Source organism: Neopsephotus bourkii, unplaced genomic scaffold, assembly GCF_033783945.1.
Source record: "Neopsephotus bourkii isolate Nb327-2 ecotype Australia unplaced genomic scaffold, CSIRO-AGI_Nbou_v1 NB_1053, whole genome shotgun sequence".
In the NCBI taxonomy this organism is placed as follows: domain Eukaryota; kingdom Metazoa; phylum Chordata; class Aves; order Psittaciformes; family Psittacidae; genus Neopsephotus; species Neopsephotus bourkii.
Window position 1 is genome coordinate 3724523 of NW_026901542.1, and position 24186 is coordinate 3748708.

The 24186-nt window shown below is 40.0% G+C and overlaps 1 long non-coding RNA gene across 5 annotated transcripts in view; it reads left to right on the forward strand.

Annotated features, from left to right (window-relative positions):
• LOC133216475 (uncharacterized) overlaps positions 1-24186 on the forward strand; it is a 149879-nt gene that overhangs the window by 43541 nt on the left and 82152 nt on the right. The window contains exons 4-5 of one of the 5 annotated variants that reach the window (XR_009726645.1): positions 2745-2825; positions 3637-3948. The exons of 2 other annotated variants lie outside the window; for them this stretch is intronic. This is a non-coding gene — a long non-coding RNA (uncharacterized LOC133216475). Of the gene's footprint in view, positions 1-2744; positions 2826-3636; positions 3949-22828; positions 23789-24186 lie in introns of those variants that run through there. 2 more of the 5 variants (XR_009726648.1, XR_009726646.1) reach the window with 2 other exon arrangements.

The window sequence follows — 24186 nt, forward strand, 5'->3', positions numbered from 1 at the left end:
AATCAACTATCTGAGAATGATCAGTAGGCTTCTTTAGGCTGGGACATGGCAACATAAGTTGAGACAAGATTCTCAAAATCCTTATTTGCAAAAGGTGAAGAGGATCTTTTAATACTATGGAGAATTCCAGATCTGTTTACCTAAACACTCATTAAAACTAAAACATACTGCACATGAGGCAAGGCTAAGAGACTCATGTTGTAAAAGGATGCAATAAATCACTGCACTGAATGCAGCCTTGAGATTTGATGACACTTGTCACCAAAAAAATTATTGCTATCATTTCACCAGGCAGTTAGTGATGTTTCTGCCCTACTTGCTGTTTTTACAAAAAGTTATTGCAAAGTACACACATCCATTGCTAGACTTTTTGCAGGCTCCCAGGGATCTCATGAGGAAACCCTGTCTCATCTAGAGACAACGGTTGATCAGCAGAGATAAGTTTGACTTCTTGTTTTCTCCTGAGGTATCCTCAGTTCTTTCCTGCTCTCTGGCACTGCTTACGAGAGAAACCGAACTGGCTTGTGGTTTCCATTGGATCAGTCCTGTAATCCCTAAAATAAAACCTTTTATTACATACAGATAAGCAGACTTGCAGGACAACTATCATTGCTATGTCCTCTGGAATGATGATGGTCTGGGATGGTGACTAAATGTACTGAGGAAACATGGACTAAGTGGATCTACATCCATTTATTTCCACCATGGTTCACATACACTGGCATCCCGGCATGAGTGTCTGTGGTGTAGCAGTCACTTTGCTGAATAGCACATATGTCTGGTACTTTCGTTATCTTCAATCCTACCCAAAGACATAAAGAATATGAAAATCCAGACAATTATTGTTAACATTTTCTTTTTGGCATTTCAATTTCAATAACAGACTCAAGCAGTGAGGGAATAAGGACAGCCTGGCAGGTCAAGCCAAGAGCTGTCCTCAGAGATGAAAGTTTCTGAAACAGTGAAAAGGGACACCATGCCTGCAGAGAATCCCTGGCCTGATCTTACCTCAGCCACCAGCTTCCTCTCAATCAAAGCCCATCCTCTGCCTCTATGCGTTACCCCTGAAACTAGTAATATTTATCTATGCAAGGACAAACTTGGAAGCATTTATCAATTAAAGGCTGCGAGACATCAGGATGTGCCCAGGCTGTATAATGCTGACAATGAGCTGGTGTGAGTACAAAACTTCTATGCCTAAATTTGCTGAGTGCCTACATGAAGTGCTGAGCCATCCTTTAGAGCTGTGGCATATAATTAATCACTTCTGCATGCAAGGCACAGCCCTGTGTTACCTGTGGAGACTGCCGATACGAGGACAATGAGAGATACACATAGATTAGTGGACACAGAACATGCCCAGACCCTTGGTACTTGACTTTTTCCCTAGGAAAAAAATCAACTTCTTTACTTTAATTGATGCAGGAGTGTGTGGTCTTATCTGAGAATGGTGACTGAATTGAAGTTGTGGTCACTTTCATTTCATGTGAATGTTTAAGAGAAGGACTCTAGAAAATAACAGTGGCAAGCAACCATTAGTTTCTCTGATCAGTTTTTGGCTTGCTTTTTGTTCTAATTAGTGCAATGATGTAATTAGCATAACTTCGTGAATTCTTTGTGTATGTATTTTGCACACTCACCCCTATTTCTGTCACTGACCTCATTTGGCTTGCTTGAAGTATGTACACATTCCTTTTAGCAGATTTAACCACTATATGTCATGTATCACTGGGGAGAAAATTCTGCCTCGTATTCTCAATATTTAACAAAAAGCATTTGAAATACCAATAAAACACACATGTTGTAGAACCAGAAAAGAACAAGGCTGAGCTAGGGGAAGTTCTGTCTGCAGGCTGGGTAGAGTGAGATCAAGAAATCTTCACAGACTGCGCATCAGTCAGTGCCTGGACAAAAAATTGGCAATTCTGTTCTATTGGCTTATCTTATAAATTGGTATTTTCTTATTTCAAGAAAATTATAGATCTTCCAAAGATGTAAGTTTTTCAGCGTCACAACTTAAAAATACGTTAAATGATATAATCTTGAACACAAAATGCAAAACATATTTTCTTCAGATTTACCTTGATTCTTCAGGTCCAGTTGAGGTCTACAGAGCAAGCCAAAGCCCACAGCAGAAGTCAGTGGCAGAACACAGCCTTTTGGGCAGGAGCATATACAGTGAGCCACTGGCTGCATAGGGAAAGGGGATCTCCTGCTTAACAGTAATGCTTAAATCTGCTCTGTGAGTGAGGAGATGTTTGAGTGTTTTCAAGGAGCCAGCCCAGATGGGGCACAGTAGGCACTGCCCAGCAGCAGGCAGCAGCAGCTCAGCCAGAGATGTGGGATGTCCCTGTATGGCAGTGCCCCACACCAGGGGGAGTCACTGCTGTGGGCAGCCCTAGGTGCTGAGAGTCACATGGATGGGATTATGTGGATACACCTGCTCTGCACTGAATCACCTGGGGCCTGGATGTCCCAGCCCTGAGCATCAATGTGAGGTATGTCAGCTGCTTGGAGTGAAAAGGTAAAGAACTGGTGAGAATTCACTAATAAATCCATGGGGTGGGGAAGTGGGATCTGGCTGAGTTTCCTCAGGATGTTTATCAGATTCTGTGGCACATAAAAGCAGCCAAATAAATTGCTTCCAGATCTAAGCAAGATATGGAAACAAGTCAGGTGCTTTTTAAGCCGTGCTGCATTTATAGGCGCAATTTAGCATCTTTATCTTGGTGCTGTGTTTGCAGTGAGTGATGAAGTGCCAGGATCTTTGCTGCTCTGGTAACAGGTTACTCCTTTGCTTGGCCGTCAGCAGCCCACTGCTGCTGGTGAGTTGACTACAATCCTCTTTTCCATATGGACACTTATAAAAGATGTTTTCCAACTAGAAAGATGCAAACATGCTAGTGTGCTTTACCAAACATAAAAGAGAGCTACCTAATAGAAAGTATAGTATTCACTGCCACTTTTTCCATTTTTGCCGTTATAAAGCACAGATAGTTATCCACATCATAAAAAGGAGAAAAATATTACCAGTATTATTGCAGCATAAAATTATACTTATCTTTTAAGGAGAAGTTTTATTTTCATTTTTCTGTGGACAACGGGGTTCTGTATTAATGCTATGGGTGATTAATTTTTTCACATATCTAAAGCATAGTTACACTGTGAAACTCATTCCAACAGGAAGTTAGAGAAACCACAGATAAAAATGACTTTACAATGACAAATTCATGGCTAAAGGATCATTGGTGCCTGATAAGTACCCTAATTCATATGTAAACTCCAGCTAAGCGTGTTCCCAAACTATTAAATAGGGAGATGTTCTTGTGACAGAAATATTGTGTATTAGCTTTTCTTAAATTGACATCTCTGATACCAGACGATGTGTAAAATATTCAACCTTCCTCTCATGTAATAATTTTCCTCTCTCCAAGGTGTATATCTTGTCATGCAACTCATACTTGCTAGCGATGTTCAGTGTGTGCTTCCAAGTGATGCCAAGCAGGATTTGATGAAGAGATACCTTCACCCATATCACGCTTTCAAAGGGATCTTAGTGAGAGGTCTATGGGGACTAGTTATGGTTAGAAGCATTCTGAAGTGTGGTCAATGTTTTTTTTTTTCTCATTTGTCCAGGAGAAAGAGTGAATCATGCCAGTTAAGATCACTGCTTTTCAGAAAGTGGTGTTTGAGACCTTATGGTTCTGTGAAGAGATACAGAGACCATATCACCTAACTCTAGAAAAGCACAGCTGGGATTTGAGATCTTGCAGGAGTTAGTAGAAGACAATGGAAAACAGGCTTCAGTTTCTCTAAACCTGTGCCATGTTCTTCCATGGAAAATGAGACTGCAATGGCAAAACCCTGGAGAAGGATTCTTCCTGCCTCTCCTCTGGGAGGCTGAGAGCTCTTCTGCCACTTATATGCCATTTATAGCATGTGACTTATCAGAGCTGGAGCAAGTTAAGAGGAGGGCCCCAGGCTGGTTAGGGGCTGGAGCACTTGCACCGTAAGGAAAGAATGACCATGCACAAGTGGAGAAAACTCCAGAGATAAGATGTTCTCACCTCAGCCCAGTTTACATCATGTAGTTTTATTGGTTTAGCCAATGGAGGAAGTCCCTCTACCAGCTCTCTCCACTGTCATGCCTGTTTGGACTATTGACTAATGATGACAGAAGCTATTTCTGCTTAGCTGCATTGCCAGCTATCTGCTGGTTATCCGACTGATGGTAAGTTGTGAAAGCCATAGAAAGTTTGTTTCTTTATTAAAAGAAAATGAGACTTGTAACAGAAAACTACTTTTCAGAAGCAACACTTCCTCCAGAAGGATGGTGCAGTGTTTGACACTGCGTGAGGCTTCACTGTAAAGGTGAACACTAGCTCACCTGCCAGTGTTATCAGTGTGAAGCTATCTGATTTCATAGCACTGCTGAATCTGGGATCAGCAATTGCTCTGCCTTTGATTCTTACAGGTAAAACCAAGCTATCAGGCAGATGAGAATTACAGTTTTGAGTCTTCTTTTTCTTCCGTCCTTGAACGACAGAGGGTCAAAGAGTGATCTGGTTCTGTGGCATTGCTGAGGTTCCCTCCTTTCTTTTTCAGGAGAAATAGGACATATTAATAGCAATAGGTATGCAAAAAAGGAGGTAAGTGCACAGATGTGCAGAGAAAATCAGTGGGCAGAAATCTCCCCCTTGGGCTACTTGAACATATTGTATATGAACTCTGCATAAAAGCTCTGTATCCCTTGGCTCTCAGATAGTAATCATGATCAACCTGCAACCAAAGAAGCTTAAAAGGCTGCTCTGCATCTGCATTTGCTCATAGTTCCCAGATGCAGCCGTGAACCGGTGGAAACAAACCCAGCCTGTGTGACTTTGTGTAGCCTTCTGCTCACAGTTGAAATCAAGATAGAGGGGAAACACTTCTGTGATTCTTTTTTCCCCACAGAGGGAGCCTCTGGAGACCACACATGCACTGCTTCAATAGCAGTACAGCATGTCAACAACAGGACAGAAAACTGTGGTTAATGAATGATCCAAGATTACCATCAGTTAGTGCAGAGCCATTAGAATAAGTGTGCAGAACTATGTGTAGAATTGTCTGAAAAATATTGACCACAAGGCTCCATTTCCACACAAATATCCCTTTTCCACTCCTTTCCCCCCAAATCACAGACAAAATCTGTGCTACAAATGTGTACATGTTTCCATATTTAATTCTAACACCAAACATAATGACCATGAAAGGAGAGTCATACCAACCTTAACATAACAACGCCATTAGATTGCACAGCCACCACATCTAAAGAGTACCGTGGCATAGGTATAATGCTGGTTTGAATCAGGCTGTGTAGCAGCAGGATGCTGACAGGGCTTGTTTAGTCAGCTTATGCTGTAACGTTTTCTTCTGGGTTTGGGCTACTGAAGTTGGGTTGACACGAGTTCCTAGGTTGACACAGTGTCAATCTAGGAGCTAAGTCAGTAAAAGTCAATGTGAGTTAAGACTGACATAGCAAAGCTTATTTAGGGCAAGTGAGATTCTGACCTGTAAATCTCATTGTCTTGTCACACTGGTACAAATGGAAATTTAAATATATTTTTCTAAATCAGCATCCACAAGAGAATAATTGGACTCACCGTGTCCAAGTCTCATCACACTATGCTCTTGGACAAGACTTCAGCAGGCAGCAGAACCATTCCAGTGGAATTCAAGTTCAGCATCAACCACCATTGCTCCATCCTACGTTTTCCTCTCTTCATAGCTCAGTCCTGGGATGAGCTGTCCAAGGACTGTGGTGCATTATACACCTGAGAGCTCCACCACCCACCACGTCCAGCTAAGGTACACTTGTCATCCTGGTGTTGTGGTTTCCAGTCATGAACTAAATACATTCAGGCTGAGCTGAACTCAGCTGTTACTGAGGACTGCAAAACAACAGAAGTGGTTCAGCTGCTATAGATGTTGCCCTGGGTGTACTGCATGACACTAAGGGCATTAGGGAGTAAGGCATCTCTACCACACACAGATGAAGGAAATGCAAAGGACGTTCAAAATCTATTATGAGGGAAGTTTCACTGCATTGTATTTTCCCAACACAGAACAACTCCAGACGAAAGTGAGACTGGGGTTCATGTGCCAGCATAGAGCAAAAAAAAAAACCTACCAATTTATTCAGGTATGGGCTGGTCACCCTGTGTTGCCCCAGTATTCTCTCTAGGACAACAACACAACAACAGCATGTGTCTGTGATAAGTACAGGTTTCAAGACACCACAATCTGTCCCACAGCTTCCAGTAACACCAGAGCTACATCCCATGGGGACCACAGTGATGCTGTCTTGAAGAGTTCTCTCTTCCTGACAACACTTATCTGGATGCTTGCTTGATACCCCAGGCCACAGTGCACCATATTTTTAGTTGCATCATTTGTTGACTACCTTGTTCCTTTGGATTTCTACCAGGATAATTTTCATCTGTTACCTGGATAAGCTGATGAACAGCAGTGGGATGTCTACATGCTGATATTGCCAGGGAAGTGGATTTCACCCAAGACAACTAACTTATGGGGGGGGTTTGGGAAGCCAGTGTAAGGGTAAAATTAGTAGTTCTTGTTACAGATATTAGCAGACGTGCTGCTGAACGTGCTGCCTTGCTTTTGCTCAAGCTTGTCCATGTCAGGTAGCCGAAATAAGACTCAGTATGCAACGTCAAATGAGTCAGTGGGAGTGCCTCCACTGAAAGGCTCTGGTTGCAGGGCCAGTAGGCAGACCTGGGACAGCTTTCATTTTGCTGCTTCTGAAAGCAAGTGGAGTGCTGGACGATAAGCTCCAGGCCAGACTGTAAATCTTGCAGGATGCTGTATGCATAGAGTGCATCCCAAGCCTAGCTAGTAGCATGGCATTGCTACTAGCAACCAGATGGATGAAGAAGGTTTGTTTGTGCTGCAGTCACGTATCAAACTGACTGCAGAGGAACCTTCCTCTAATTCTGCCTGTGCTTCAGATCACAAATGCATCTTTTCTTTCCTGGTGTTTTTGGTGTCAGAGTCAGGAGAAATAGGGCATCTTGGACACTAAATTCTTTGAGGCACTCTGAAGAGTACAGTGTTTATAGTATATCTACTCATTAAGTACCCAGCAGCAACCTGTTTTAGATCAGAGATTTAGATACTAAACAGCAGCATTCCTAAACAGCTGCCAAAGGGGAAGCTGGTCTCCCAGCCCCTGCAGTGTGTCTGCAGTCAGCTTCTATCTGGTTCACTCTCATGCTGTCTTCACTGCTTTTTCAGCCTCAGATGGGCAGTGGTGCAATTTCCTCCCTAGGAACAGAGAGATCCCCTCTGCAGTCTAGCCTGAAAAATCTAGTCTGGAGATTCAGATGGGTGGGTTGTATAAACTGCTGTCCTAATATCACTGCATTGGATAATTACTGCTAATGCATGTCTTCCTACAGCACAGTGACATCTACAGTCCATGCTTAAAATGAGGATAACATTTTACTAGTGTCACTGTTAGGCACCTTATGGCTGTTCTGCTTAAAAAGAAATGCTGGCATTGCTTGCAATATCTAAGTGCTGTATAGCAGGATGCTGCCAACACAGCATGCCTGACTTGTGGACCAGCAGGACATGAAGCAACTCCAGCCTAAAAGATCTCTGACTTCTTGCTGTCATATTGAGCCTGTCTTGTGATTATGCTTCCCGTAACAATTACACAAGACCTCTGTAGGCCTGACTCAAGCAGGCCCATCTTTTCTGTGTGAATGCCTTGATGCTCAGCTCCTGTTAATGTCTGCAATGTGTCTCAGGCATTTGGCCATCATTTCCACCTCCTGCTCTTCAAACATATTTGCCCTGTAGCACTTACAGGGTGTTGAGTGTGGCAGCCCAATTAGACACATTTTCCTGGGATACTTTATCATTCCAATGAAAATTTTCCTTCCAGGACTCCTGGGACAGGCAACCCCTCTTTGAATATCTTTTTGTATCAACTTTTCCTCTGCCCTTTCATATGTTTAAACTTAACTTACTGTCTGCTTTATTTAGCATTAACTCATCAGGCTGGGCTTTTCCCCAAGTTGTCTGAGCCATCTGTCATGCTTTTTGTTATATAAATACGTAGTCAGATCAAAATGCCATCTCTGTAAACTTTAGCACATTGAGCTGTTTAAAATATGAATGTGGTTTTGAGTGAAATATCTGGAGCTGGACCGACTTAGACCATAGTCTGAGACGCAGACAGTGGCTATGTTGAAACAGCTGGATATGACAGATCTTTGAAAACCTTTGGTATGAATGCACTTTCCAGTTCTGTTCTTAACTCATATCAAATTGAGAACAGAAAAGTCAACATTTTCCTCTCCACCTTCCATAGCTTGCTTTCTCACAGTCCTCCAGTCTTAACAGCAGGGAAATAGATATAAGGCTCAGGAATTTCCACAGGATGTATTTGCTATTTGAGACGCAGACAATGTCTCCCAAAGGATGTGCTGAATGAAAACAACTATGTGCATCTATTTTCTTAACCACCAGTTAGACCCGTGCTGATACATCAGGATGGACATTGATCATCTGTCCTGGCATTTCTGTCTTTGTCAAAAGCTGAAAATATTCCCTTTTGGGTATTTGATCAGGCCTAATTCCAGTAATTGACTAGGCAGAATTTAGGTGCTTTTGCCCAAATTGCATGATGACACTGCTCAGCTCCTGCCTGACTTCTTGGGGTGAGTAATTTCCGAGAGTACCTCACATTTTGTCTGGACAGCCTAGAATAATACCCTTACACATTTTTGAATCATCTTCCTGGATAGAGTGAACAATCTGATATCTAAATCAAATCTAAGCTCAATCATGAGCCAGAAAGTAGGCAATCTTCTGCCTGTGTTTTTGACATGCTCAGTCCTGCTGTGGTTCTCAAAATGCATCAAAAGAAATTGCCAAGAATGGGCTCAGTGCTCCCTGAAGTTGTAGATACCTTCTTTTAAAATGATAATGGAGCTACCTTTGTCATACAATCTAATTAGCCCAGATGTCCATGGAAGATGGAGGGAGATACTTTTGGGCTGAGGTAGCTACCTTAGCTATAAAGCAGAGTACTCAGGGGCATTATTTTCTTTATTTAGTCAGAAAAGAAGTTGCCTTTCGATGGAAATTCACTTGAGACAGTATAAACCTCCGTCCTCCGTGCTGTGATGTCCCAAAGCAGCAGTCTCTTCTAATGTCAGGGTGAGGGGTACTTTCTTGGAGATATGAACAGTCTTTTCCAGACTTATTCTAGTGAGAGCTTCACTGCCCTCTACAAGACATTACAAGCTCTTTCTTAGCCTCACTGGCTCCCTCCTTTTATCCGACTTTTCCCTTTGGTGTAAATGAGGCCTTCTGATACATTTTAATCCAATAATGGGGTGCTTTCATTTTCTATGGTATTGCAATGAATCACACTTTTAAGATCTGAATGTTTCACTGATTTTTCAGTGTTAAAATGTGTGGTCCTTACACTATGCTGCCTTGGACATGTTAAATTAATGGATGTTTTATTTGCTTTCAATGCATTGATACATTCCTCTGCTACTTCTGCTTTCAGCTCTTGTTTGTTAGACTCTGACCTTAGGGAGACTTCAGCAGCCTTACTGTTCCCATCCTCTATTCCATGCTCTGCATGTTGAAATGATATCTGAAATCTCTTACAAAGCTGATAATTTGTCCTGATTCTTGCATCATATTCCAACATCTCTGTCTTGACTTGCAGAGTTTATTGTGGAACATCTGCTCTTGCAGACTGTGATTTTGAGACTGAGATATTTTTTCTTCTTTTCTTCTTTTTTTCCCTTGGGCCTATTTTTATGTTCTCCAGGATGGCAAATAAGAAATTTTGAAATCTAGATGTTATTTTGTTTGGAGCCTGAGGATTTTATCGCTGGGATCTAGTCCCCCTCCAAATGGCAAAGTTGGTTCTTTCATCTTGGAGTATTCCCAAACTGTGGTTTCAATTTCTTTTCATGTTTGAGCTTTAGATACAGAAATGCTTTGTTCTCTTATGGAGACACAGCTTCTCCATCTGCCTTCTGCCACCACATTCCCACGCAGTGGGGCCACCTCTTCACCGCTGCCCGCAGCCTCCTGGCACTGTGCAGATCTGACATGGGAGCTCTTCCTCACCTCCCACATCCAGTCCCTCCTCACAGAGTGCTGGTGCTGCTGCAGTATGGTCTACCCTGTTTTTCTGTGCTTTTGCTTCCCTTCTACCTATAAATGTTATTTGTCACTGGGCCAGGGCAAACTACCACACTAATGATTTTGGACAGCGCCAACACTTTCAATGTGCTGTTCTCTTACTTGGAGAAATAAATCACTGAGAAACAATGTAGAATATGTTAAGAAGGTTTTAGAGACTTGATATTTGAAGAGTTTCATTACCTCCTAGAGCATTAAAATAAGATTGCCCTGTTTCAAGGGGGATTGGGGATTATTATTCTTATTTTTCTTTTCCTCAAAGATTTTTTGTTTTGCTGTATCACTTGAAACAGCTGTGCCCCTCTGGCCACATCATAGACCCCACCATTGTACAACTCTCCTTATCGCTGCTCAGAAAGGCATTGAGAATACCTCCAGTATTACTTAAGATATATGGAATACTTAGTGTAAAAACTGTAGGCAAGAATATTTATTTTTTTTTGCAAAGAGTTTCAATAATAATTATAAAACCCACAAAATATTGTAAATGGGGAAAAACTGAATTTAATCACAAGAAATATTTCCAGAGCTGTGACACTAGACTTCTTCTGCAAGATTGTCATAAAGTGCACTGGATCTTAAATACTTCTCCAAGAAATCACTGTATATAATTTTTCCTATTATCCGAGTAAGATACTAAGAACATGAAGGGAGATAGTTTGAAGATGGCCATTCATAAAAATCAATACATTGCAGAAATTTCAAAGTCCTGAGAAGATTCATTAAATGTTATGGCCATTGCAATTTGCTTAATTACAAAACATACAACAATTGAAGACATGACAAAAGGAAGGTTTCCTTTACTTCCTGTAAAGGAGATGAAACATTAAAGCCAGAAAGCAAGAAGCCTCCTTAAGCAGGGTAAACGTGTTCCTGGAATCAAGGAGTCCTGAAAATCCTGGAGGCATCACTTATGCCCTCCACATTCATTTTCATGAATGTTTACCAAATCTGGGGTTGGGTGTGATTTGAACCTTGGGGGATAAAATTATAAAGGCCTTGGAAACCACAGACCTTTAAAGAGTGTGTGCTTCAGCCATATCATGGAGTTACTAAAAATTTAGTAAACCAATGTGCACCTCCCTCCCTGTTGGACTATCTACCTGTGCAAAACCTCATTGACATTAATGTGTGCCATTTGCCTTAGGAGAAAAGCTGTCCCACTCTATATGTGGGGTTTTTTTACACTGTAGTTTAAGAATTTGGCAGTGGGAAGTATTAGACTGTTTCTAGACACTGCTATAGGAAAGTTAATCTCTTGTCATCAGTGGTACCAGAATAAAAGAGGGTTTTTTTTGCAGTTTCCCTAGCTTAAGCTAGCATCTTGTGTTTTGGCCATTATTAATTGTATCATTCACCATCATTCCCCAAAGAATAGTGAAAGACAGCAATTAAAATGTCAATCACATCCTGTTCTTCCTAGAAATCTGCTCAGAGGCAAGAGTGGCAACGAAGCAAAGAAAAGGTGAGGATGTGCAAGCTTGAGTCTGAAATTGTGGCTAGCTTTTTTTTTTCTTTTATAATGGTTCAAAAGATCTCTGAAATCTGAAACAAGGTATCTGAAAGGAGCAATTTGAACTTCAGAAACAAAACTTTCTATAAAATTTTAATAAAGATTTTTGTTCTCTGTTTTTCCTAAATAAGTCTTAAATGGAATAGAAGTATTTGAACAAGTACTGAGATTTTAATTTGTTGCATTTCAAAAGTTCCAAAAATACAAGCAATTTTCTAGCTAGTTCTAAATGAAGGTTAATTGTGCAGTTTGGTTTTGGATTTGTTGAAAGCTTGGTGCCCCTGATAGCACAGCATTGCCAGCCTAATCTGCACAGTTATGACAGCTTTCAGATGAAGGATATCCACATTCATAGTCATTTTAAATTAAGAAACCAAATTAGCTGTCTCTCATGGCTTCTTAAGGTAGGGTGGGATGTATTGTCATATTATATTTCAGATTTCAATTTTTGTATTGAGAGAAATTCTTAATTGTGAACAAAAGCTTCATAAGAAGTAATCAAACTTCTTATAAGTCATGGCAATTGCAAGAAAAGAGAAACTAGCTAGAGATTTGGCCAAATATAAAAAATACTTTTACCAGCAAAAATTACAGCGTGATGAATTTTCTTTCTAAATGAAAGTCAACAGTCTGAAAGGCAAAAGTAGAGAACTATAGGTTTGCTTCTGGATTCTTTTCTCTGTTAAGGTTGGGCATTTAATTGTAATTTCAAGATATCTTGCAAGAAATGCTGAGTAAGAGGTAAGTGGCAGAAGTGCACTTTGTGCTTGGGAGTTCAGTGGTAATTTAAGTGTTGATACATGTGTTTGGGTACAAGTCCTGGGATTAAAACATGGAGGGTTTGTGGTCATAGGCTTGGGGCAATTATAAAGTTAACCTTAACTACAAATATAAATATAGCATAGATGACCAAAAGGAACTTGCTGTTGGAGCACATAAATGTATAGTACCAACACTTAACATCCCCAGCTACTTAAAACCAGTAAGTGGCTAAAGATACATAGACAATTATTTTCTTGTTTTTGAAATTTCTAAGGGTCGTTTCTAGGTAATGAATATGGCGCTTTCTTATTTTTCAGATCCTGAAATAGATATTTATTTTTTTTAATTTACATCACACAATTCTAAATAATGTGTTTTTCCTAATTCCATGGTTTTAAAACAATTTCTTTACCATCTTCAACGTCTATGCTGAAAATGAATGCCATCTAGATGAAGATCTTGCATTCTATCATCTGTGGACTTCATTTTGAGTTAGAACTCTGAAGGTATGATACAACTGGAAAACATCTGTAAAACCAGAAATTAACTGACGGTCTTGTTAATACATGATGAAATTCAGCCTAATGACTTAGTTTCACATAAGAGTTTTCCACACATGGCCAGTTTTTGGAACCTTAGTTGACACAGGGGGTTCTTCTCAAAGACTCAGTGAAGGAGGTATGATTACTGAGAAAGTTGGGGCAGCCTTCCAGCATCTGAAGGGGGGCTATAAGGATACTAGGGAGGGACTTGTCATTAGGTACGGTAGTGATAGGACATGGAGTAATGGGTTCAGACTTAAACAGGGGAGATTTAAGGTAGACATAAGGAAGTTCTTTACTGTGAGGGTGGTGAGGCACTGGAATAGGTTGCCCAAGGAAGTTGTGAATGCTCCATCCCTGGAAGTATTCAAGGCCAGGTTGGACAGAGCCTTGGGGGACATGGTTTAGTGTGAGGTGTCCCTGCCCATGGCAAGGGGTTTGGAACTTGATGACCTTAAGGCCCTTTCCAACCCTAACTATTCTATGATTCTATGATTGTACTTAAGGACATTCAGTGTGAATAAAGGTATCAGAATTTAAAATCTGAGTTGGGAAAATAGGGGTATGGAAGGATAAAAGTGGAGAGAACTGTGTTTGGCTCAGTAAAAGTGGATAAAGAATGAAGTTCTTTCTGTTAACTAAAGTTAGAGTTTGAAAGAGGAGGATTGCTAAAGAAAAGGTTGTTGGAGTCCCTTTTCCTCTTCATTATTTTTCCTCTTCCCTCTTCATTATTTTTGACAGTAAGATTTATATGTTAGCAGATTTAGGTAATTTAGCTGTGACATTTAGGTTTTCCATTCAAATCTGAAGAACAAGACCTTTCTGTCAATTATCTCCAAGTGCCTTTTTTTGTCTTCCCTTCCAAACAACTATTTTTGCACCAGTGTGCCAAAAGGGCAACTAGAAAATAACAAGTCTGAATATCTAAGAATTAGCATTTGAATTTTATTCCTGCTCACTTGGTGAGAGTGAGGAGAGTGTCATTAGGGTTAAGCATCTTATTTGTCACTCTAATGCAGACATTCCTAAAATCTGAGTAATAATTCAGTCTGTCTCTGCTTGTCTACTCTCGTTTGAGCCCAATTGGAGTGTCAGATGACTCAGGAGCAACACTGGCTTCACAGAATTCATGTGATTTAAATACAAGGAAGTAGAACCTGGGCAATAAAGGTGTTTCACTCTCTGTAACAAAGACATAGTTATGAGATCATATAACAACAGCTTGTACACTGAATGGGTTGAATTTCTGTATCCTTAATTTTTCTGGAAGCATCGTCACACAACATTTGAGGAGCAAATGGCTGCAGATGCTCACCGAGAGTCACTGCTCTGCTGTATTCCTTCAGGCACTCCTGAATCAATGACATGAGACCATCTTGGCCCTAGATTTTCCTCTGTCTGGTTCCCAGTTTGGAGGATGATAAGGTTGAGGACCACACAAGAGCTTAGTCCTCATACAGCCTTTGCACTGATCACCACAATGACAGAGCACTTGGAGTCACTAGGAAGAGTTAGAGCCATGTGCTAACAAAGCTCGTTCATCTGTGGTGCTAGCCTGCTGGGTTGTTGGTTTAAGTTACAGAAACAATGATCTCTGCTGTCTTAATTTCCTCTTAGCCTTAACAAGCTCCTTCCTTAACACAAGCTCCTTGAATACCAGTTCTTATATTTGTGCACCTATTTGTGCAATATTCTTTTTTTGCTGAGCAAACCCTGTGCAAAATATTTCACCCTTTCACTTTGCACCCCTTTACTCTGTACAGCTTTGATTCCCCCATATGTAAAGGTACAGACTTTGTGTAAAAGGAAAAAAAAAAAAAGGAAATCAAAAAGAGGCTATGATTTTTGGAAACATCCTTCACACCTTTCATGTTCTATGAATGCTCCTTAGCAGAAGATCTCAAAAGATATCAGCCAGAAAATTTCTCTTGAAGTCTTGATTATTTTAGGTAGCCACCTTTGCAGGTGAGTTTTCAGTTCCTGGCTTTTTGCTTAGCACCCTGGAAGCCTGTGGCCTAAACTGGAAAAAATTGACCATGGTTCAACGTTGGAAGTGATGCCAAAATTATGTTATTTTGCTGTGTTCCTGAAACGTCGCTGGTTTTGTTTCTCTGTGTTCTGCAAAGTTTGTCTGTTCCTTTGTGATAGTGGTGGAAGGTCAAAGTTGTTTTTTGGGTCTTTGGTGACCCAAAATCTGAATGCCATGGTGAGACTCCATATGATCCACGTAAGATGTTGCTTCTTACCTGTCACCTTCCTTCTTGGGTGTACTTTGCCATGTGTGATAACCTACAAGCCTCAAGAGTAAATCCTTTACAGGGCAACATTTATTGGTTTTTAAAAGGAGTTTAGTTAATGCAAAGCCCTGTGAATAAATCTTTTTTGGTGTCTCTTCTGTCTTGTTTATTCAGATTGCTGCCAAAGCTGTTTCTCCTGTCAATCATAGGATTGTTTAGGTTGGAAAAGAACTTCAAGATCATTGAGTAATAATCTAGTACTGCCAAGTCCACCACTAAACCATGTCTCTAAGTGCCATGGCTACACATCTTTTAAATATCTCCAGGGATGGTGACTCCACCTCTTCCCTGGGCAGCCTGTTCCAGTGATTGACAGCCCTTTTGATGAAGAATTTTTTCCTAATATCCAACATAAACCTTCCCTGGCACAACTTGAGGCCGTTTCCTCTTGTCCTATTGCTTGTTAGTTGGGAGAAGAGACCAACATCCACCTTCCTGCAACCTCCAGTCAGGTATCTGTAGGGAGCCATATGCCTCCCTTGAGCCTCCTCTTTGCCAGGTCAAACAATTCCAGTTCCCTCAGCTGTTACTCATAAGGCTTGTCATCTAGCTCCTTCACCAGCTTTGATGCTCTTCTTTTGACATGCTCCAACACTTCAGTATCTCTCTTGTAGTGAGGGGCCCAGAACTGAACACGGTATTCAAGGTGCAGCCTCACGAGTGCCGAGTACAGGGGGAGAATACTGATGACATAGACTAGAGAAGTAAGATTTAAAACAACCACAGTGAAAACTCTTTGATAATCAAGTCAAGCAATGAAAAAGTATTATTCATGTACGAGGAGAAAGTCAGAAAAAAAAAAATAAAGATCAAGACACCTAAGTTGCCAATAAGAAATACAAAAAGAGAAAAAACTAGACATATCACTCCCGTTTTAAAGAGGTTTTTCATATTTTATATTCTATATAGAAGTTCTACCTGCTAGGAATTAACATGTGGCTGAAATGTGCTCTGATTCACTACAAAGTGAAGATTATTTTCTTGTTTTCAGTATTCATCTTTTAAACTTCCCATTTGGGGACAAACTCTTGATTTTGGGGTTGTCTGTTGCTTTTGTTTTTCTTTTTTCAGGAGGGATTGAGGTGGAGCGGGCAGGGTTTGGTGGCTGAGTGTCATGCCCACTGTACCTACTCTCTCTTTTCTTGTCATTTGCTATTTGCACTACGGTGTCAGTGGTGTAGTACCGTAGCACTGTAAGAAGCACAAAACTCAATGGGAGTATTCATGGTAACTCACTGGCTGAAAGCAAGAAAGAGTGTATTTTCTGTCTGGTTTGAGGTGAATCAGCATTTTCTATATGAAATCAGGTTTGTCTCCTGTAACTTGCAAAGCATTAGAGGAGGTGATGAAAGACTAAAAGCAGAACCTTGTCCACATATGATAGCCACATTCCAGCTCTTCTCCCTCAAATCTTTTTCATGTCATATTGTAAGAGGCATCTTGTGAATCTACAAGTGCGGAACAGGGAGAAGAACTGTCATTCTGGCCTAGGAGACCCTCCTGGCTTTTTGAAAGATCCAACCAGGGAAGCACTGTGCTGTCATCTGAAACTATGATCGTGAGCCTAAAATCCCACTGAGGGGTGTCACAAAAATTCCAACATAATGATGGTGCTTCTTTTGAAATGATGGATCACACCACTGAAATGGGGTGGGAAGAAGCAGATTAATATGTTCTCATTAATTTCTCATTAACTTCACTCAGATTTTTTTTTTTCCTCATCAGATTTTAATCCAGATCTTCTGGCAAAGACATACAAGAATCATAGAATAGTTAGGGTTGGAAAGGACCTTAAGATCATCTAATTCCAACCCCCCTGCCATGGGCAGAGACACCTCACACTAAACCATGTCACCCAAGGCTCTGTCCAACCTGGCCTTGAACACTGCCAGGGATGGAGCATTCACAGCTTCCTTGGGCAACCCATTCCAGTGCCTCACCACCCTCACAGTAAAGAATTTCCTCCTTATATCCAATCTAAACTTCCCCTGTTTAAGTTTCAACCCATTACCCCTTGTTCTGTCACTACAGTTCCTAATAAGTAGTCCATCCCCAGCATCCCTATAGCCTCCCTTCAGATACTGGAAGGCTGCTATGAGGTCTCCACGGCACAGTTTCCATCACACTTCTGATCTCATCCTGGATGATGTACAAAAGCTTCTACTTCTTTCTTCCCCATGACTGAAATGTAAAACTTTGTATTAAAAATCTATGTCTCATAATAGCTTCATGGAATGCTCTACCATACTGGCAGTAGTAAATGCAGAAGTTAACACAGTAGCAATCAAAGTAGTGCAAAGCATTGACTACAGTATGTATTTTAAGTTTAATCACATTTTTCTCCCATTTTCTGAATGGAGCTTCCTGAATATCTTAGGGGAATGAGCAGGTCTAGAAAGAATCTGCAGACAAAAAGCCCCAGAAAGTGGGCCAACTTCTCTCTTCAAACTAATGCCAACACATTAAACACACTTCCACTATGAGAGAGGCTATTATACACCCTGCAGTTCAAATGACTGATTCTTTCATTCAAATGGTGGTTTGTATCACGCTAAAATGATTACAAAACTTGGTCACAGCAAGTCTCATCTTTCATAGGTGGCATGAATAACCACATTAAACAGGGGCATTTTGTCTAGACTTATCTCTTTCCAGCCTTCATGACTTCTTAAAAATCTTACTAAACACTTGATTTAATGTACTTAGACTAATTGCTGTATCCAAAATAGTAAAGAATGTCTGTTACTGATAAAAAAGAACATACTGACTTTTTTTCATGGTTGCCTAATACATTTTTTCTAGCTTCTTAATAAAAAAAAGAAACAAACCAAAATATTTGTTTGTTTATTTATTTATTCATTCTGTTGCAGTTCTTAACAAAAAGACCTGAAATGCGTATTATTTTATTCCAAGTGGGAAATAACTTTACCATCCCAATTTCAAAACCTATCCACAATTTCTATTATAATAGGAAAGCACATCATCTGTTAGCATGATTGTCTATAGTGTCTTGAAGAGTCCTCAAATCTTAGTTCTGTGTCTGAGTTAGTTTTATTATCTGGTCTGCTTTAACAATAAACCAGTAGAATCAAATAATTTTGCCATTAGTTGCTTTCACTTGAGCAAGAGCCAGACTAGAAATTGTGATGTGTTTTTTCCGTCAAAGGTAAGCACTCCAAAGAAATGGAATTCAGCAGAGCTAAGCCTGGTAGCCCACAAAGGCCTAACTAAGACAGGCGCCTGGAAACTGGAGACAGGCAAATTAATGTTGGGATTAGGGTGTCATAAGGTAACAGAATAATTCAGGCTAGAAGTGTCCTCAGGAGGTCACTAGTCCAACATCTTACTCAGTGCAGCATCGCCTCTGAGCTCAGGCCAGGTTGCTCAGGGTTTCATCCATTCAGGTCTTAAAACCCTTCAAGGGTGGAGAACACAACTGCCCTGGGCAACCTTGTCTGATTCTGTTCTCTTAGGGAAAAGGTTTTCCCTGCATCTGGTAAGAACTTTAAATGGCAGACATTATTTATGTTGTTGACAACCATTGGGATCGATCCACTGGTGAATCACTCATTTATTTTTACCTTCATGACTGGATATTTTTCTGGGAAACAAGGCTTTTCTCAAAGACAAGTTGTTATTTTCTGTATATCCAGCAGTTCTTTATGGCCTTAATTTAACAACTAGGTGAAGAGACATGCTGTCATCTAGTTGAAGGAGCTGAATTAGGTGCTCCTGACAACAGAGGAATTGTTGTCTTTTAATTTAAATTTCTAAAATTATAGTAACAGCATTTACATGAATTGAAACATTGGTTTGAGGAACTGTTTTGTATCTTTCTATGTCTTTTGACCTTCAATACTTCTGAGACATTCCCATAGTAAACGAGTGGCTCAGAAAAGAAGGATATTCTCAGAAGCCCATGAATAACCTAGTTTGTTTTTGAAAACCCATTAGAAAACCTATAGCTTTAAAAAACAAAACCAAGAAAAGCAGCAGACTCTGGTCTTTCATGTGATAGTAAATTATACAGTTTCCCAAAAACAAAGAAGAAAAAAGTGATGCTTCAAAAACTTGATTTGCTGAGTGCTACACTTCACTGATGCATTGATTGTCCAGCTAGTGTTGCATGCTGAGAACCAGAACAGCACCCCCATACTAGGGGTCACACAGGGGCACAGAGGTGGTTTTTGGTCTTGTCTGATGTTTTCTTTTCCTGCTACTGCCATTCTAACACGCAGTAGGGTACACGATCAGGGAAAGGGCCTATTGATGGGATATATCATTGTTATAATGATGTATTTTAGGCTGTTTTGTAACCCTTATTAGCCTCAGGTTTCTGAGAGGTTCTATCTCAAAAGACAAAAGTCAGCAAGGTCAAGTAAATTCAATGTGAATGCTCACTAGTCCATTCTGTAGCAAGCCCCTAACCAGGAATATAATGACATATGATGGACTGAACTCCCAGTGAAAATATGAAAACTTTGTATGATCTGAACTAGAAATGTTTAATCTCTACTTACTTTCTTTTACCTGGGACTGCACATTTTACTCTGCAGATCAAGATCAACACTGATTATTCATCTAAATCTATTCATCTAATTCAGATGGCATATGCATTCAAGGCCTAAGGTATAATTGTGATCTGATTCTCCATAAGTGATGGTAACATCTGACTTGTGGGTGCTAGGGAGTTATACTCACAGTTTGCCTGAAGTGCAGATGCTGCCTAATTACACAACACAAAGAGATTTAACTTTAGTGAAATTTTAGGAAAAAAAGAATCTTGTGTAATGCCTGCACAATTATGAAAAGGCTTTGTCTAGAAAAAAAAAAAGGAAGCTTGAATCTGAATCTTGTCCAAGGATTGTCTTTGTAAAAGAGCTGAATGAACCCTTGGGTGGAGATAAAAATACAGATAAAGAGAAAACAAGCAATTGTTCATGGTAGAATGGAGATATAAGGATCCATTTAGCATGTGCTTGTGTGGGCAGCTACAACCTGGCAGCTGCACCCGTGGTGTTTCCAGTACTGGGAGTCTACACAGAAGCTTTGTAGCCCTTCTTCCTGTGGCTCTATTTTATTGCTCTGCTGCCTCTGACGCTGTAACGGTTCCTTCTTACTCCTGTAGTGCATCAGGAGGTGCGCAATACCTGCCATATGGTGTGTCGACAACAACCACACACATAAACGTGATTGGTAGGAAAAGTGGACAAAATTGGGAGACCTTTGTTATTTCCTAGCAAGGGCTGAGCTGTAAATAAAGTTCAGTATGAAGCAGGAAAATTACTGCTCCGATTAATTTCTTAGTCAGTGGTATCTTAGGATGTTCAAAGTTGACCCCTAGTCATTTTTTGTTGTTCTTCCCGGATTTTTATTGTTCCTTTAATGAAGATTGTTGCAGTTATGATTTCCTTCTGTTGAAAAACTACTTTGCCTTCTTAAAACTGTAAAAAAAAAAATCATCAAAAGTATATTAAAGAAAAATATCTTTAACATTTTCAGTGGCGAGTTTAGACTTCATTGAAAAGTACACTGTTGAGAAAAAGATTAACTAGGTGCACTCAAATTTGATTTTATTTTTAGTAAACATTGAAAATAACTTTGACTAAATTATAACTTGGGCGGTGGGAAAAGTTACTCAAGTTTTGCTTTATACAGTTAGCTTTTGATAAATATGTTTTCCATATGAATTTCTCTTTGGAAGCCCTGCTACAGCTGAGGCTACAGATATATTGGTGTGAGCAGAGACAGCTGTGTTTTGGCCTTCCCATGCTCCAAGGCAGCCAGGCAGCTTTGGCACTGAAGCTGCAGTAAGCTGCTAGACTGAGTTGAAGGCTGTGACCTTGGACCTGTCTGAGCAGGCTCTTGCTTAAATGCAACATGTTGGGTGTGTTTGCGCATGGACAACATAGCACCAAACAAAAAGGCAGAGAGTCACTACAATTGTATGAGGATTATGTGATGTGTTAAAGAAGATGTCAGTAGCTGCGTTTAAAAATCTACTGACAACCAAGTAAGAATATATTTCCACAGGCAGTAGAGTTCCTGTGCTCTTTCTTAGAGCATCTATTTTAGCAGTGAAGCTCAGTATTTTGGCAACACAAGCAAATTTACCACATAATGGTGATCTGCTAGAAGGTTGGAAAAAATTTAAGGAATACTTTTATTGTGTCTTTTGTAGTCATATCAGATGGTGATCAGGTTTTGAAGATTAGCCAGAAAGAGTAGTGATGCTGTGTTTTAAACAGGGCTGTAAATTCTTAGTGCTCCCTGGTATGGCTTGAACAGCTTGGACCTGTAGGAAAAGGTTTTATATCTTTTTGGCCAGAAGTAAAACACATAATTGAAGAAGATGAAGTTTGTATCTTTATGGTTGTTAAGTGGAATAATGATCTTTATTTTGAGATCTTGATGAAGTTTCCTGAGTAATAAAATGCCTACAAAGGTTCTTTATGCAAACAGCTTTAGGTGAAGCTGTGGTGCTGTGGGACTCCTTCCAAGCTATTTTGAAATATAAGGAAAAACAAAAATTGAGCATGGAAAAGAATAAGGCACTTATGTTAAAACTCCATCTACCCCAGGAAGTGTTAGCAGAGTTAGAACATATTTTCTTGCTTCTGGAAAAGATGAAGTGAAAGATAAGAAAAGGCCTCATATGAACCTTATGTGAAGATTTATCATTATCAACCAGGCTTATCTGAAATGAACTTTCCTGTTGTTCTGTCAAGCCCAAATTTATCCCATGGCTGCCCTTTTCTAGTCTCAGTGTTATTTATGCATGATATTATATATAAAGCACAAAGTCCAATGCCCTTTATGGTCACAATAGAACTACTGAAAAGATGAAATATAAAGGATACCACAACACCATGTTTCCAGCCTTGTAATGATGTTGATGTGACGGTGGATATCCTGAAGTATTATATAGAAATTCAGTAAGCATCACGGTCTTTTGAAGACTTTCTGTGATGCAGCCTTGATGAAGATTTATCATTTTCGTATAAAGATAGGAACTAAAGATAAACTGCTCTACCAAATCCTGTAATGAGATTAAATAGGTAATTTGGGGCAGCCAGATGTCCTGTGAAACCTCAGCTGAACCACAAACTCATTTGTATTTGCTTTGGAAGTTTCCAGAATTTAATCTAAGTGCTGTGGATTTGAGTTTGCTCTTCTGAGAAAGCATTCATGAGGAATGAAAGTACTTTGTCTCACTATCTTATCTAATGTTCAGTTGATTTGGGGTCTTTTTACCTTTTGAAAAGTATCTGATGAAGTGCAGTGGTGAGAAATACAGAGTTCACCAAATCCCTTCCAAAGAGGTTTGGCCTTTTACAAATGCAAGAAGAGGTCCCCTGTGGTTCACCATAGTGGTTACCACTTCTTTAGAGAACAAAGATTTAGAGAAGAAGTCACTGTTCATACTAGTTCTGCTCACGGTATCGATGATTGCTCATTCTGCTGCTTTTTAACCATAGATAACAGCTGAGTTCCTTGCTACAGGAGATGAAGATACTGATCCATTAGAGGATTTCTGCCATTTGGAAAGATGCTAAGCATTGAATGGAGAAAATAAGAATGGTTTATAATGCAAACTCATCAAGGGAGCCTTCACATTACAGGGAAAAAAAAAAAAAAAGATGAAGAATATTCCTGAAAGAGGGAAATATAATTAAAGTATCCATTCAGTCAGAAAAAAAAAAGTTGGTGTCATGTAGAAGAATGAATCAGCAAAGAAAAATTGGTAAAGAAGGAATACTGTCACTACTGAAATCTGTTCATTGAAAGTGGTGTTTGTATTCATAGACCAGATGACTGGGTGTCAAAAGTCTTTTGGTTGTGCTGAGAAGTGAAATAAAGTGTGTGACCAGGTACATCTCTTTGCACAATCCTTGTGTCCTAGTTTTCAGAGGAACCCCCAGTGTAGTGGGCAGCTGTCCATCCTCCACTGGCAGCACTTGAACCTGTACACTAAGTTCCAGACGCCTGGGCTGGCCACTTGGACTTGAAGGAAGACCGTGTTACACACCAGGAGTGGGGTACTTCATAAATGTGTGCATCTGTAAAAGAAACAGAAAACAGCAGCAGAATGATGCTGGTTGAACATTATGGAGAAATTCCCTTTTCACTTTGATATAGCTATCACAGGAGTGAGGGGACACCTGGAACTCTTGCCAAGACCCTGGCCCAGAGGTCTACAGCAGACAAAGCTTCTGTGTCAGAACATTTTCATCTGAATACAAGCGTAGGCTGGGGAAAGGAAGACATATACCCATTTACCTGGTAAGGCACTGAGACCAGGGCCAAGATGAGTCAGAGAATGTCCGCAAATCTTGGTGGCCTGAGTTGCCAAGGGTTACTCTTACTATCAGGAGCTTACAAGACTATTTCAGCTGATATTTATTTCCCTTGCTCACAGATGTGCATTAGGATCATAAGTTTAATTCTAAAAGAGCACTAAGCAAAACTGTTAGTTTTATTTCTTCTAACTTTATGTTTAATAAAAATAAGTTTTCTCATGCCTTATCCACTCAGCTTGTTCTGAGGTCTTATTTGGTTTTCATAACTGCACTCATGAAATTTTTACCAGTACTTGAAATAAGCTAAGTTACAGTGGTACTTCTACTGCATCATAGACTACAGTTATATGGATTGAACTTAATCAGATTAAATGAGCAAAGGAAGAGTCTGTGGTGCCAGACCACCTCTCATGAACTTCTGTGTATTTGTGCAGCTAATCTCTTAATTGGATTTCTATGAGGAATGTTTGCATATTTAACCAGCTTAACTTTTTTTCTTCTACATCATGGCCTCTGTTTTCTCTGGACATGCATAG